The sequence below is a fragment of the Lygodium microphyllum genome, chromosome 19 (genome assembly GCF_053477565.2).
Source record: "Lygodium microphyllum isolate KBCC chromosome 19, Lygodium_microphyllum_v1.1.10, whole genome shotgun sequence".
Taxonomy (NCBI): domain Eukaryota; kingdom Viridiplantae; phylum Streptophyta; class Polypodiopsida; order Schizaeales; family Lygodiaceae; genus Lygodium; species Lygodium microphyllum.
Window position 1 is genome coordinate 90,309,060 of NC_141153.1, and position 15,554 is coordinate 90,324,613.

Here is a 15,554-nt window from a genome sequence, read left to right on the forward strand (position 1 = left end):
GATCAGAGGAAATCAGTTACTCAGCTGAAGTCTCCCGGTAGACTTGGGAAGGATCTTAATGAGGCCACCGATGACAAACTTGGATACGCCCCATGCTGTTCAGCAACTGCACCTTTCTTTTGAACACATTTTCTAGAAACTTTGCTAAAACTCCACAGGCAGGGCATGAGGCATGAGAGTTTGCCTCTTTTCATCTTTTTATGACAAATTCCAATTCTTCCTCTGTAAAGGCCAGTCAAGAAGCAAGGCCATTTCGGCAGGGATTGATGATTGAGGAAGCTTAGAAGATCTTTAGTTTGAGTCAATTTCATGATTGCCGATGGTGGGAAATCCCACAAGATCTGACAGAAAGCAATAAAACACCCCAGCAATCCCTGCATCATTGTTGTATTGCTGTCCTCCATCATCCTCTATGAGAACTACATTGACCCTCGTGTTTTTGCATAAGAGTTGAATTGGGTCCTCTCCTTCAGCCTCCCATTTAACTCTAAATTGTACACTTGCAACACTAACCAAATTTGTTCTTAAGCACGAAGGAGATCCTCAATACCCTGAAGCAGGCAAAGCATTATTTGTTTCTTTTTCAAGAAAAGGAAATCCTATTAATAACACCTTGGCGAAAAACCCTGAGGTAAATACAATGTACAAGGAACTTTATAAAGAGTGACTAGGTACATCATAGATACAATGGTTGTGTAAACAACCAATCTCGTGGGCTATAATGCCAAGCATCCTCCCCCATCCCCTGTAGGAGAGTGTGAATGATCTCTATCCGAATCCTCGATAGAGTCTTCGCAATGGATACATCCTAAAGGGCAATTTTTTTTGCAAGTAAAATGTGGCTGATTATATTACTCAAAAAAACTGATTACAATGGGGTGCTCATGCTCGATAGACTAGCTAGAGCTGATGCAAAGTCACAACTACATCATGTATACAAGCCTCTCAAGGCGGTTTGGGGGTAAGAAGCCATTGGGGGGGGGGAGGGGGGGGTATCACCAAACGGGGCTGCCTGCCTGCATCACGAAGAACAGGTTCTGGCCACCCCAAGTGCGCATGAAATGACAACGGAGCTCCTGACGAGCCCTAGACTTGCCGTGCACCTGGTCCCATTGGCCGCGAGGGAGTGGATGATGGAGGTCCAGAGCTTCGCTAAGATTGCACGTACTGAGAGTGTCTCTCTGCCGAAAGCCCTCTGACACGGCGCCTTCCAAATATGCCATCCAGTTAGACTCCCTATGATCTCCCATACCTCCAAGCGGTCTGCTGTGTCCAGTACCTTGTGGATGGGTAGAGACTCCAAACCGACCACTGCACACGACCCTGCCATGATAATGAATATTGTGTCCTGCATCCTGGCCTCATACAGAAGGTGACGGCCCTGGCTGGCTGCCTGCCAACAGAAAGCTCCCCATGAGATACATCTAAGGTTGGGTGCTATACGACGAAGGATGCGGCATGCTCGTCTCCACACGACTTGCATCTCCTCACATGACCAAAGGCAATGCTTTGGGGTTTCTAGAGGCTGCTGTGTGCAGCGCTTACAACCTCCCTCCTGCTGCATTTGGGCAAGCCAACTTCCCACCGCTAAGCCTCCATGTGCCACTAGCCATAAGAAATACGACACCCTCCTCAGCCTCCAGCTATCCCATAGGGGGCGCCAGAAGGTTCGTCGGAAAGGCTCCATGATGCTATGCTTCACCCAGTGCCTGCTACGTGACGGTGCCCAATCCATATCCTCCTGTATCAGTACGTGTTTGCCAATTCTAACAGTGTACTTTAGGAACCTGGATGGCTTCTTGGCGACCGTTGTGGCCAGCCATAGCCACTCTACTGGATCCCACTCCAGCTCATCAAGTAGTTTGCCCTCCCAGATCCAAAGGCGCCACTCCTTGAGCTCCTTCCATAAAACATAGGGGTCCATTCGTCATGTCTTTCCATGAAGGCCCACCATCCGAATCCTCCTCCACGAAAGGGCAGCTATCCCCTCATCTTGCTACACTCTGTCAAGGGCCAGACGCCCCCCCTCCTGAACGGCGAAGAAAGTCCCTTGTGGGGCGCCGCCCACTCTGCCTGCCACTTGTAGGGGGGTGCCTGCTGGTGAAAACCTAGCTGCCCATACGTCCCGGGCTCTATCAGTTCTCGTATCCGGGGAGCAAACCACTCCAGAGGTATTGCTGTGTCTATCTTCCTTCTCCTCAACTCCACTCCTCTTTGGTAGTTTGATACTTGTTGCAGCACCTCTTTGTTCGCCATCTTGTACACCTCCCACCATGTCCTGATGGTACGAGCCGGGCCCGCCTCCCAACCAGCCCACTAGATGTGGGGGCGCTCGCTTGCCCCAACCCGATCTTTGACCTGGGGGTTCCACATCACCGCCTGACGGTCTATCTCCTCCTGGCAGCCTGGGGGGCTCTGGATTAGGGCCTTACAGAGGCCCTGCCACATGCAAAGAAAGCTGTGTAGGAAAGGTGATCTGGGGAGGGGGTAATCTGGGCTGACGTGAAGATCCATCTTAGGGACGGCCTCCACTCACCACCAAAGCCTCGGTTTATAGTCTTGGAGGCCCTCATGCAATAAGACCTTCTAGGTCTGCCTGCCAGGTGTGAGGTCGTGGACAACTAGCTTGCCCAAGACGGCCATACTCTGATACTCTGGGTCTATGATCCCAAGCCCTCCCTCTGACTCATGCCATATGATGGTCGCCCATGCCACGTTGGCCTTGGAATCCCTGGAACCATTTGGCCCTGACCAAAGGAAATTCCGCACTAGGTGGCGAAGCTGCACTACGCATGATGAGGAGAAGCACCAACACGAGAGGCGATGTACTAGGCTATTGCTAGGAGGACCTCGTTAACCACCAGGGCTCAACCGGCCAGTGAGAGGCCAGCCGTGCTCAAGTAGGTCAGTTTCCTCCGAATAGAATCAAGGACAGGAAGAAACTGTTGGGCAAGAGTGATGTCGAGTCCCACCTGGAACCCTAGGTACCGGACGGTTTGTCCTCTGCTCACCCATCTAAATCCTAGGTGGATGCCTCACTCCGTGCTAGAGTCCGGGTCTATGAGGAAACCAACCGACTTTCACCAATTGATTTTCCCTCCCGTTGTAGAACATAACACGTCAAAAGCTAGCCTCACTCTCTCCAGCATCAGCTCATCGTCCTCTATGTAGAGTGCTCTATCATCTGCATACTCTGAATCTAACAACTCAGTCTCCTCTCTCATTGGAAGTCGGAGGCCGCGTAACCCGCTCACACGTGACCTGAGGAAGTGAGACATCGCCTCTGCGAAGAGTAAAAACAGGTATGGGGCTAGGGGACAGCCCTATCGAACCGATCTCTCTAGGCGAAACTCCTCCCCTCGGCTTCCGCCTATGAGAACCCTGCTAGTGGCCGATCTGTAAAGGGCGGAGACACTGCGAATCCAAACCTGGGGGAATCCCAACCTCACCATGGTGCCCTCTATGAAATCCCAATCCACCCTATCATAAGCTTTCTCGAAATCCAAGAGTAGTACAACCTGTCTTTGCCCATAATGCTGAGCCCACTCTGTCGCCTCAAAGAAGGTAAATACATTGTCAAGGATGCTCCTATCTTGGACAAAGCCTGTCTGTGTGTCATGGATGATGTTTGGAAGCACGGGGCATAGTCACCTACCAATCATCTTTGCCAGTGCCTTATAGGCTACTGACAATAAGGTGATCGGTCTCCACTGGGAGAGCTCCAACTGGTCTCCCCCTTTGGGGAGAAGACTGATAAGGCCTGCGGAAAGACTCCCTGGCATTTGACCTGAAGTGAAAATCTCCTGGAAGGCCGTTAGTAGGGGGTCCTTCACCACTTCCCAGTAGGTAGTGAAGGCGGCCTTAGAGAGGTCATCCTCTCTCGGGCATTTCTGCCCATCCTATGTATGGAAAGCCTCCTCTAGTTCTTTCTCTGTGAAGAAGGCTAGGAGGAAGCGTCCCATCTCCTCTGTGACAAGGGACGGGATGTGATTCCAGATCTGCTATCTACATCTTTGTCCTCTAGCTGAAGCTATCTCTTGCTGGAAAAGGCGTGTGTAATAGTCGGTGGCAATCTCCATTACCTCATCTGGGCTAGAATGAATCCTCCCATACTGATCCCGAAGGTTGCGTATTTGCTCTCCTACAGTGCGAGGCTGGTGCACTTGGAAGAACTCCCTCCTGCACATCCTGTCTCCCTTCCGCGTCCTAAAGATTGCTGAGGTTCGGAAGGAGAACTCTGAGTGCCTGTCCTCTAGGCCAGCAATGGCTGCTTGCGCACGCATCTCCTGTGCGTGAAGGGTGGGATCCCCTGGTGCCTCCTGTAATAATCTCTCATGGCTGCTAGGTCCCGCCGGAGTGTTCTCTCCTCCTCCTAGCTTTGCTGCTTGGCCTGTATGGCTGCCTCTTGGCAGATTCTGCTCGACTCGGCTAGGACCTCTGCAACCTCCTCTGCTATCCCGTCCCTCCTGTCCCACTCTCTAGTCCAAATTTGCTCTATCTGTCTCATCACCTCCTCCCTCCTATAGATCGATCAGGGATCTGACAGGATCGTGTGTCTAGAGCGGATGTTGGGGGATCAAGTGTTAGGAGAACCGGGCGATGATCGAACAACGTGGTGCCTGCCAACTGCTCAATCTGGCCTCCATGAGAGCCTCCCCACTCTCCCACATAGAACCTGTCCAACTGCTCCAGCAGGTTTCCACCTAGCCGCCTGTATCCTCAAGACAAGTCCAACGACCTCTCCCTCCTATGGAAGGCAGGGTCTCTCCAGGCATCGCGTGCTCCTACTGCTAGCAGAAAGATCTCCCATGCCTCCTGCTCCTCCCCAGCCATGCCCTGGTAGTTTTTGCCTCTGCCCTGCTAGTCCTCCAAAGCCTCCAGGTTGTTGAAGTCTCCTCCAATGATCTAGGAGTCCACCTCTGGGAGTCCTATCCGCGATCTCCACCCAGAACTTGCTGCGTGCCCTAACCTCCGTAGGGGCATAGACATCGAGGACTCCAAGGCACAAGTCCCCAATATCCAATCTGATCCATAGAACCCTCCCTGCCACTATCGTCCTGTGGTCTCGTATATAGGCGGTGAGACTTGGGCCAATAGAGGTGCATACGCCTCCACTCCTGCCGTGGGTGCCTATGGCGTGCTCCCAATAAGTGTGCAAGCTGCCCAAAAGTACCTTCCCAACCTGTTGGGCCTAGGTGGGGGTTAGCTTGTGCTCCTGTAGAAGTAGGATGTCGAACCGTCCGGCAAGGGCAGGCTACACCTCTTGCCATACAATCAACTTCCTGGAACCATGTGCTCCACTATAGTGGAGACTATTCACATTCCAGGATGCAAGGTGTAAGCTCATGGAGAAACCTGTGACTGACCGATCAGGCATCTGTTCGGTGTGGAGGCTGTTGCTGATGAGGAGGAGAAGCTATGAGGCATGCAAGTACGCTTTGCCGCCGGTCTAGACGGCAAACTCCAGCCCCCCATGGTGGCCCTCGACCAGGCCATAGGGGTGTTAGATGCTCCAAGTGGTACTATCAATGTATCTATCAACCATGCTAAGAGTCCTGATTCTGTACACTAGTAGAAACGGGCCGCCTATGCCGGGGGCAACTCCATCACATCCCTCAGAGCTCTCCACTATGGAGGGGCTCGAAAGATAATGCTCTAGTGTCGGACCTCGGCACTAGCCCACCAGTTAATGTCCATCATGCAACCAGGCCACTGCTGTGCAAACAGTGCTAGTCCTTCTCCCATCCACTAGGAGATGTGGTCCGCCACCTGACTCTTCAACTCTTCCTCTATCTGTGTAGTCGTCCACTTCCTTGAGTGAGAGGGCTGAATATAAAAGACGTAGTTTGGTCCATCCGATGGTGCTAGTAGATGGACCTTGCCCCTTGACTTACGAACCACGAACATCCCCACCTCCAGAGGTAGTGGGAACTCTTCGCGCTCCGCAACTCTCAAGTAGGACCATGGGCCATTGCGGAAGAACTCCTGTGGCAATAATTGTGCCTGTCTCAGGAAAGGGTGATGGGCGGCAAGGGGGGTGAGCTAGTGGTTGTGTGGGAGGGGGAAGACTGTTGGTGCGAGGAGGATATAGGCGTGTGTGGCTCATCACCTTCTATGGGAGGAGGGGGGGTGGGTTTGGGGGGGGAACACTTGTACCGGGTGCGAATCAGGGGGGGTGCTCAGTAGGGGAGGTGGTGGGGGGGAGGACGATCGAAGGATGGTGGGATGGATGGAGGTGCATGGTGGGTGTTTGGGGGAGGGTTGGTGGCCTTGGAAAGGGGGGTTGTGGGCTAGGGTCAGTGGGGGGGAGGGGTGGGTGTGGAGGTTGTGGGATCTCAGGTGAGGTAGTCTGTGGCGCGGATAGTGGATGTGGGGGGCTACGGTCCTGCCGGGTGGGGCGGGCAAGGGGGGCTGTGGAGTGCTCTGCTAAGGGGGCGTCACTTGCCCACCTGCTCCTTGCTGTCGAGGCTCAGTTTGAGGAGCTGGTTGCGCCCCCCCGCCATCTCCCTTTCTGTTGTCTTTGGACCTGTGTAAAGCCGTCAGCGTCCACCTGCAGGCCTGTTGGCGGAGCCGCCTTGGCTCCAAAATGCGTACACACTGCTGCTTGATGCCCAAAGTTATGGTAGCACAGGCACTGCCTTGGCTGCCCCGTCACAATGACCTGCTGCCTAAAGGAGTGCCTGCCTGCCTCAATCTCTAGGAACTATGGGATATTCTTGACCTCTTTCACTACCACCCGTACCTTTGGGACTCCTGCTGCTGTCACTGCATCCGTGAAAGACGCGGGAAGGACAGTGCTGAAGAGCCATCCAAAGTCTTCCACCAACTGGCGATACTCTATCGCTAGGCCGGGGAAAAGAAGGGTGACCGGGTGCCGAAGAAACTTGTTGTGGAGTGCAAATGCCTCCACAGTAAAGCTACTATACCAAGGAACCATGTATATGACCCCCTTCGTGGACGCATATGGTGAATTGGCAAGTAACTCGTGGGCTGCGTTTGCCGAACTGAGCCTAACCATGAAGATCCATTGGCCCATTAGGACCGCCTCCGCGATCTGCGTTGTGCCAATGCACAACATGGAGTGAAGCCAGTCCCGAAGTTGGGCCCTAGCTGGGGAATGTTCTACTACCTACCATAAATCGCTGTTTCCTTTAGCTTCAACTCCATAGCTCGGACGGCTAAGAGCTGCTCCTCTGAGAGGACGACACGCAAGGTGTTTGACTAGGGGGCACTTGCTGAGATGAGTGCATAGACGTCTGACTAGAGGTTTCCATTGTGTGACCCTTCTGAGAAAACTACCAATCATGTCGCGGTGCTACTTGAGGGGGAAAGTTGCTGTAGGAGAGGGAGCAACTGGAGGGTGGGGGGGAACGATGGTTGGGGGGGGGGGGTCTAGACCAGAGGGTGGCCTAGTGGGAGGGGGGGGGGGGGGGGACAGCAGGGCGGGTGGGTATGGCGGGGATAGTAGGGCGGGCGGGGGGGGGGGGGGGGTAGGCAGGGTATAGGCGGAGACAAGGGGCAGGGGGCGGGCGGGGTATAGGCGGAGACAGGTGGCCGAGTCTGTTTTGGAGGGGGGGGGGGGGGGGCGCGAACTGTCGGGGCAGAGGGGACAGATGGATAGGCGGGGCGCCAGGCAGTCGCGAGCCGTTGAGGCGTGGGGGGGCCAGCTGATGTGGCAGCGCGAATGACCTGGGCGGGCGAGATCAGACGTGATGGGGGGAGCTCATGACGGGAGTGTGCTTCAATTCCTAAAGGTCAATAACATGGTTGCATCTCGCAATCTAGATGTACCAAGCTATGATACTAGCAATTAGCTCCGATATGTCATAGTTTCCCTAGGTCCATTGTGCCTGCGAGTACTTTGAGATAGTGATCCTACTTTGCTGTCTAATGATGAGAAAATAAAGACTCCCCTAAACATTCTCATAGTTGCACATTGCCTCTATTTGTGACCCAAGCTACAACTCCCCCATGTGGCCATCATGGTCTCTATTGTGCCATGGAATATCAGCCGTGAGGGCACTCCTCCACACCTTCTAAGCTCTAGGGTAGTCCCATAGGTAGTGTCTTTGTGTCTCCTTTGGCTCGCCACATCGTGCACATGCCATTGGGTCCTTGCTATATCAAAGAAAGTGCCAACCTCTAAGCTCGTGTGTGCTACAAGCCATAGGAAGAAAGGTATCTTCCTAGGCTTGAGGCTGTCATGAAGCCTCCTCCAAAAGTCCTATAAGAACTCATTTGAGATTCCCTCTTTGTGCCAAGGTGGTTGTTGGCTGTCCTCTGATCCTGCTCATTTATATCCTTCTCCCTAGCCTAGTAGTAATCAAGGAACGGATGCCTCCACACCCTCTCCTTTATTTCATTGTAATCTTTGTAGAGGCCTCCTTTGATAAGCCCAATATCTCCATCCATCTACAAGGAAAGTGGCTGAGTTTGGATCAATATGCCACTTCCTCTCGAAGTGTGCCACTACTCTAATCCTTTGCCTGGAGCATTCACTGAACACTATTTAGTCAAGATCCTCACGCTAAAGGCACCCATCCTCCTCAATCATGAAAGTGGATGTCCGGTCTCTGCTAGTCGTAATGATTGCTAGAAGAATGTCCCCTCTAGAGAAGGGATCAATCCAAGTCTGAGAAGTGATTGTATCTGCCTGCCAATTTGGTGGAACTTCCTCCATCGCCACCTCAATCATAGTTTTGGCTCCCTTGAGATCCTGTAGTCTTTGTCTCTGAGTCTCCTGTGGTAACTTCTAGAATGCAAACCAATCTCTCACTCATGGAACAACCTGTATATAGAAACTCCCCCATGATAGGTATGTCCTTTGTCCAAGACAGTGGCTTGGCTCTGATCTCAAATAATGGTTGAAGAGAACTGGTTGTCTCCTCTTCTCTTTGACTATAGTTAGGGGTAGTTGATAAAGTCCCGATGATATTTGATAATGGCAATTGCGAATCTGACCTCACGTCTTTGGTACTAATCTCCTGAAAGATCCAATGGATATTGGGCTGCCATGGTCCTGCATGTGTAGGTGTCATAGCATGTAGTCTCCTTATTAGAAGTTTCTTCCCAAGCTCCTCACCTAGAATCAAACCCCTAACAATGAACTTAGCCAATACAACCTTGCTTTGGCTATTTGGGTCTATGATCCCCAATCCTTCTTTAGATCTACGCTGTATGATGACATCCCAAGCCATCTTCCCTTTGGTTGGTGTTAGGGGATTTTTCATGTATGACTTAAAGTCGCAAGGACTTAGGTAGCTTGTAGTCTCCTTATTAGAAGTTTCTTCCCAAGCTCCTCGCCTAGAATCAAACCCCTAACAATGAACTTAGCCGATACAACCTTGCTTTGGCTATTTGGGTCTATGATCCCCAATCCTTCTCTAGATCTACGCTGTATGATGACATCCCAAGCCATCTTCCCTTTGGTTGGTGTTAGGGGATTTTTCATGTATGACTTAAAGTCGCAAGGACTTAGGTCTTAGGTAAGAAGAGTTCAAGAAGGGAGAGAAGCTTTTAGTGATGGGAGATGAAGAGAAAGATAAAGGGTTTCAAGGTCCAGACGCATGGAGACTTGTACATGCAAATTAGATCCATAGATGCCTTATAACACATAAGTTTTTGCTTCCAAACCAAATACAGATCATATAATAACTATATGAACATCAAATTTTGAGTTTTATGCCTGATGAAAATCTGGCTATATTAAGCTCTTCATGCCCACATAATCAACCCACATAAATAGAGGAAACCGTGTTCTTGATTGCTTTAGAACCCTTCTTTCACCTTCATACATCAAGCTTTGCATTCATGACAGCAAAGACCCATGAAAGCATCAGTTCAGCTTTTAGATCACTTGATTCAGAACCAAACAAGTACACAGATTTGAGATGAAAGTGTACGATAGCAGTGCTGCCCTGTTTTTCTAAGTATTACAGCAGTGAAAAAATCAGATTTTCAGTCCCAAAATATCAGTCTTCCAACACATGAAAGTAATGGTTTAAGAAAGCTTCAGAACAGACTACTATGTCCCCCTTGTTTCAGGGCAACAAAGCATCTCAAACTAAAGTTGTTTGATCGATCTCTGAATGCTAAATCTGTCTCCTCCTGCCCTATTGGTCATAGTCCGACCATGTGTTCAAGAGTAAAGAGCCACTATTCCCCCGACCTGCTGCTCTGGAAAACCCATCCTCAGCATTGTGCCCTCCAAAAATTCCCAATCCACGCAGTCATATGTGTTCTCAAAGTCCAGAAGGAGCACAATAAGGTCCTGCTTCCTGAATCAAGACAAAGTGGTGGACATAACCTTGTCTAGGTGGGGTGTATAATATCTAACATCAATGGGGCTAATCCGAGGCTAATTGCCTTTGCAAGGATCTTATAGGTAGTTCCAAGCAAAGTGATCAGTCTCCATTGTGTGATCTCCAGTCTGCCTCCACTTTGGGAATGAGGTGAATCAACCCCTCAAAAAGTCTCTCTGGCATAACCCCTGATGCTATAATCTATTGGAAAATTGAGATGAGGCCTACCTTGATAAGACCTCAGTAGCTCAAAAGGGACTTATCCAGTCCATCTTCCCTTGGAAACTTGCGTGAAGGTAGTGCCAGAAGTGCCTTCTCTAGCTTCTCCTTTGGAAAATGGGCCATTAGATAACTGCTCATCCTGTTTGTAATCACCCTCCTGGTGCTTTGCCATACTCTCTCTGTCCCTCTCATAGCTGGCAGGACTAGTGGTGGACCCTAGTAGGGCTGTGTAATACTGTGTGGCCACCAGTCTTGCCTCCAAAGGGCCCTATGCAATGGATCCATAAACTCTCCTAAGTCTCCAAACACCGTGTCCAGAGTGTTTTGGCCCAGTGGTATGGAAAAAGCTTTGTTAACTTGGTTGCCAGACCAAGTCCAAAAGGAAGCTCTTGCATAAAACCTTTACTTTGATCTAGCTTCCTTCATAGCATCAATGTCTGCTCTAACAATGTGTCTCCTCTTAGCTGTCCATCTGCATCCTGGTTGTTTCTCCTCCTCCCTCCTCTGTAAAGCAGCCAATGATGCTTTGGTATATGTCTCCTTCTCTGGAAGACTTTGCCTCCTCCCTAAAGAAAGACCCTCCCTTGAAGAAGAATCACAAAGAATGTTGCAACAGAGGAATATCGGACTATGGTCCAAATGTAGAACTTTGGGAAGAACTCTGAAGGAAAACTTAGGGCTGACCCACTGTTCACCCTCCCCTAGATATATTCTATCTAAGTGGGCAGCCCTCCAAGAAGGATCTTGGTGTTTGTTGCGCCACATGTAAATAGGGGGATAATCAGCAAGCATTGAGATCATGTGGTAAAAATTGCTGCTCCCACATCTTCCTCTCCTCCTCCTCAATCATCCTGTCATTGCCATGACACCGATCACACACTAGATCAGTCATATTCTAGTTTCCTACCAGGAAGGTATGAAAAGACCCAATATTCTCCTTGAGCCAACTCTACTCCTCTGCTTTGTCACTTCAGGCATTCAGGGCGTATTCAGATAACCTTTACCTCGTCCCCATCTAGTGTCAGTCTCACTTCAATAGAGGATTTTCCATCAGCCAAAGACAGCTTAGCTGTAAAATTTGACTTAACATAGATTATACCATCCTTGCCTCAGCTTCTCGATTCCACACATACATCATAATTGGGAGAGAAAACGTCATCCAAACATGCAGGCCCAGTTTACATTTTGTGCAAGACCAAAAGGTCTGGTTTATTAGAAGACCATGACACATCATCATTTGTCACTGCAAAAAGCCCTTATATTCCAAGATATGACTTTAAATTTCCTTGTTGTTGTTCCAGGCGTACGCATCATAAAACCAAAGGTCTTGATCATCTTCTTTACCTAGACATGCATAAATATTATGCTCCACAAGAAGTTCCTTAGCAAGCTTCTTAAGCGATTGCATAGTTTTGTCACTCTCTGACCACCATTCATGTTGTTCTTGATTGCTTAACATTCTCCTGCTGCTTTTGGACTGCTTCTTTATATTTCCCTTTGTGCTGAGGGCCCTCTAATTTGACAACACTAGGCTTGGGTGAGAGAAGAACCAATTGAGCCTTCCTACTATCAAGAAATGAGGTATGCTCTGATACCATGTCAAGAAATGATTAATGTGAAAGCAAACCAGAGAGACAATAGGGTTTGTGGGGAGAAACATAGTGTGTATGGCAAACATTGAGAGAGAAGAGAAACTTAGAAAACATAGAAGAAGAAGATGATGATGCATTGAATCATGCTAAGTGAACAAAGCTGATACTGTTGGGGTAAAAGGCCCTTGGGCCTGCCCGTGTACAGTGACCGCCCATATTCTTTATTCATATATATATGAAAGTGCAATAAGGCTGTCATAACATTGTTGACAGCACCTACATTGTGTGTGCTCTTCTCTCCCGCGTCTCCTGCATCCCTTTCAGATACAACGGAGCCAAAGCTCTAAAGATAACTGCACTGTAATGTTTGGTTTAGGTGGTAGCATTTGAAAGGATTTTGCATTGTGAAGGGAGCAAAACATAGTCCTCCTAGTAGTAGGATGTCGAAGATGTATGCTGAAGGTGAAGGACAATTGTTGAGGGAGCAGAACATAGTCCTCGGATGCTGTCGAAGTCGAGGAAGAAGATCACTAGCTACGAACACATACTTTAGAAGATGAGGAACAAGAGGACAGCCTAGTAAATGAGGAAATCTAACCCTTGATGGAGTAGGAACTGCAAAAATCCACATATCTGAGGTAGTAAGTGCTTAACGGAGCTATCATTGATGCCAAGGAGGGGTTAGATTGTGAAACGCAGCCTTAGAGGCTAACACTAGGTGGAGAGCACTGTTGTTAGGTAGAGAGAGGTGATTGGAAGCAAAAATGTAGGTGCCTACTAACGACAAATGGAGATGATGGTCGCTAGGTGGAGGAAGAGAATTTGTGGCCAAAAACGTAGGTACAATATGACACTAGATGGTGGAGATGGTTGCCAAGTGGAGAAAGAGAATCTGCAGCCTAAACACAGCCTGGAAGGTATGGAAGATAGGGTGCTTGGTGCAGGGAGAGATGTAGACCACGGACTGCAATGTCCTCCGGGTGGGGTGTGAGCAGCAGTCGAGAGGAAGCGAGTGACCGAACGTCCGTAGGAATGAATGGGTGGAGTTAATGCCGTATATATAGGCATAGATTGTCTAGAGTGTTGCCCACTGAAGTCTCTTGGGTGGTGCCCCAACTCTCTTAGAAGGCGCCCAGAAAGCCTTTTTGGGGCTGTAAATGGAAACCAAAAATAGAATTGGAGGGAAACGGTACTGAGTGATATGGTTTCTCAACAACTACCACCAGGCCTTTGCTCTTTTACCAACCTGCCCCTTGCCCTCCATTCTCGATCCACTGCTCCTGTCCAACATACTTGCCCTCCTTCAAGCTACCACCCTCTTTCTTCTCAGTAAGGACATCTCCCTTCTCCTGACTTCTTTGCAGGATGTCCTGAGGACCTGGAAATGTAGCTGTGTGTCAAGGAAGGTGGTAAGCTTGACCTCAGTGATGATTTCCAAACCATTTGCATTGAAGAGCTCCAGCACATCTGGGATTTCCTTCGTCCTGTCCCACAGTATGTGTGCCGTCTTCTCTGCCCCATAGGCACATGTAGCACATTGCATACTTTCACAAGAACCCCAACCTCATCCTCAAGCAAGTGAGGTAGTGTTGGGAGCGAGATCGACACAGGATACATGTACATGAGGAGGTCCTTTGGGGTGAAGTTGGCAGTCCAAGGGACTCTCTAAACAAGGTTACCACCATAGCCAATAATGCGTGCCCTCTTCTCTGCCCCATGACTCCCCAGCCATTAATAGGCACATGTACCACATTGCATACTTTCACAAGCACCCCAACCACATCCTCAAGAAAGTGAGGTAGTGTTGGGAGCGAGATCCACACAGGATACATGTACATGAGGAGTCCTCTGGGCTGAAGTTGGCAGTCCAAGGGACTCTCTAAACAAGGTTACCACCATAGCCAATAATGCTCCCTAACGCAAACTCACACTTAGCAGCAGAGCCCAGCAGTATAAACAAGAAGCCCTTGTGAAGGTTACCACCATAGCCAATAATGCTCCCTAACACAAACTCACTCTTAGCAGCAGAGCCCAGCAGTATAAACAAGAAGCCCTAACCAATAAACTGGTATTAATGCAGTGTAGCTTTGGTTTGAAATGTTTAGCCAAACCACCTAGCAAACTCCTCCTCCCTATGACTTTACCTATAAAGTATACCTAAGGCCCAGCAGCAGAATACAAAAAAAACCTGTGCTTAAGCCTCACCTATGAGAAACCAACAGGGATGTATGGAACCTCCTGTTTGAATCAAATGCCTCATGTTCATTGTGAATGCATAGGTTGCAGAATTCTTCCTCAACCTCCTCCATATCAACTTGGTTGCGCCCAACAACCGGTGCGAAGTTGACTTTGATCTTCTCTTGTTCATTTCTCTGCAGTTTTGGTTCATTCCCTCTCACCCTGTTAGCTGTTGCATAGCTAGCAGCCTCATCATCAGTGCCACCCCTGACGGCTGCAAGCAGGGGGGAGAGGGGTGGCTGACATATGGCCACAAAGCAATAAATGCTCTCAATGTCTATTAAAGAGCTTTAGTGTGCTAATGAGGCTTGGGATACACTTGTATGTTGTGTCAAGGAAGAAATAAGATCCATGTGCTTACTTATATAAGCAATTAGACTTTGAATGCATGGATGAAGGGGATTCCATAGATAATTTTTTGACAAAGATCAAATATGTTAAGAAGTAATTAATTGTTGATAATGAGATTTTGTTTAATAGTTCACTTATGCAGATTGTTCTCAATGGTCTTCTTAATTCTTATTAGAGTTTTGCATCTACTCTTGTTTGATGATGAAAGGCAATCCTAATGCTTTGTCATTTGATAGGTTGGTTTTTCCCTGTTGCCTAAAAACTTGGAGTAAGTGTTGGTTGTGGAAAGAACTCTGTTTTGATTGTTCTATAAAAAGACTATATAGTGTAGCAAATCTTCTATGAACATTGCATCTCTAGGCAATATAGCTCTATTAGAATGGTTATAAGAGTTCTCAAATAATCAGTTTGAGAGGAATCTTTTTGGATGTTTTGTTTGTTTACACACATGAAGTTGACATAAGGTCTCCTTAACAAACTTATATGCAAAATGAAGTGTATATCTGAAAGAAAAGGCTGAGTTGGAAAAAGATGATGTTAGAGCAAAATACAAGTATAATTCCAAGCAATGGAGGGACTATCAATTAATGAAAGCAAATTAATGTTAGGCATCAGATGGATAATGCCACGATGGATAAAGACTTCAAAGCTCTGTTACTGCAATGCAAAAAAAAAATCACCAATGCTATTCATAAAAACGATAACTAATCTATGGATTTCACTTGTGTACGTGGAAGGGATTAGGGCCACTTTGTGTAGTTTTTGCGCACATGTTTAAATCTTTGATGAGTGTAGGGAGACTCATGCAAAAAATCCTCGCTTGTATTTAATCTAACTTTTTTTTCCCTCT

The 15,554-nt window shown here is 48.6% G+C and overlaps 1 protein-coding gene across 2 annotated transcripts in view; it reads right to left on the bottom strand.

Annotated features, from left to right (window-relative positions):
* LOC148020139 (protein GAMETE EXPRESSED 2-like) overlaps positions 1-15,554 on the bottom strand; it is a 303,365-nt gene that overhangs the window by 8,996 nt on the left and 278,815 nt on the right. The window lies entirely within an intron of this gene.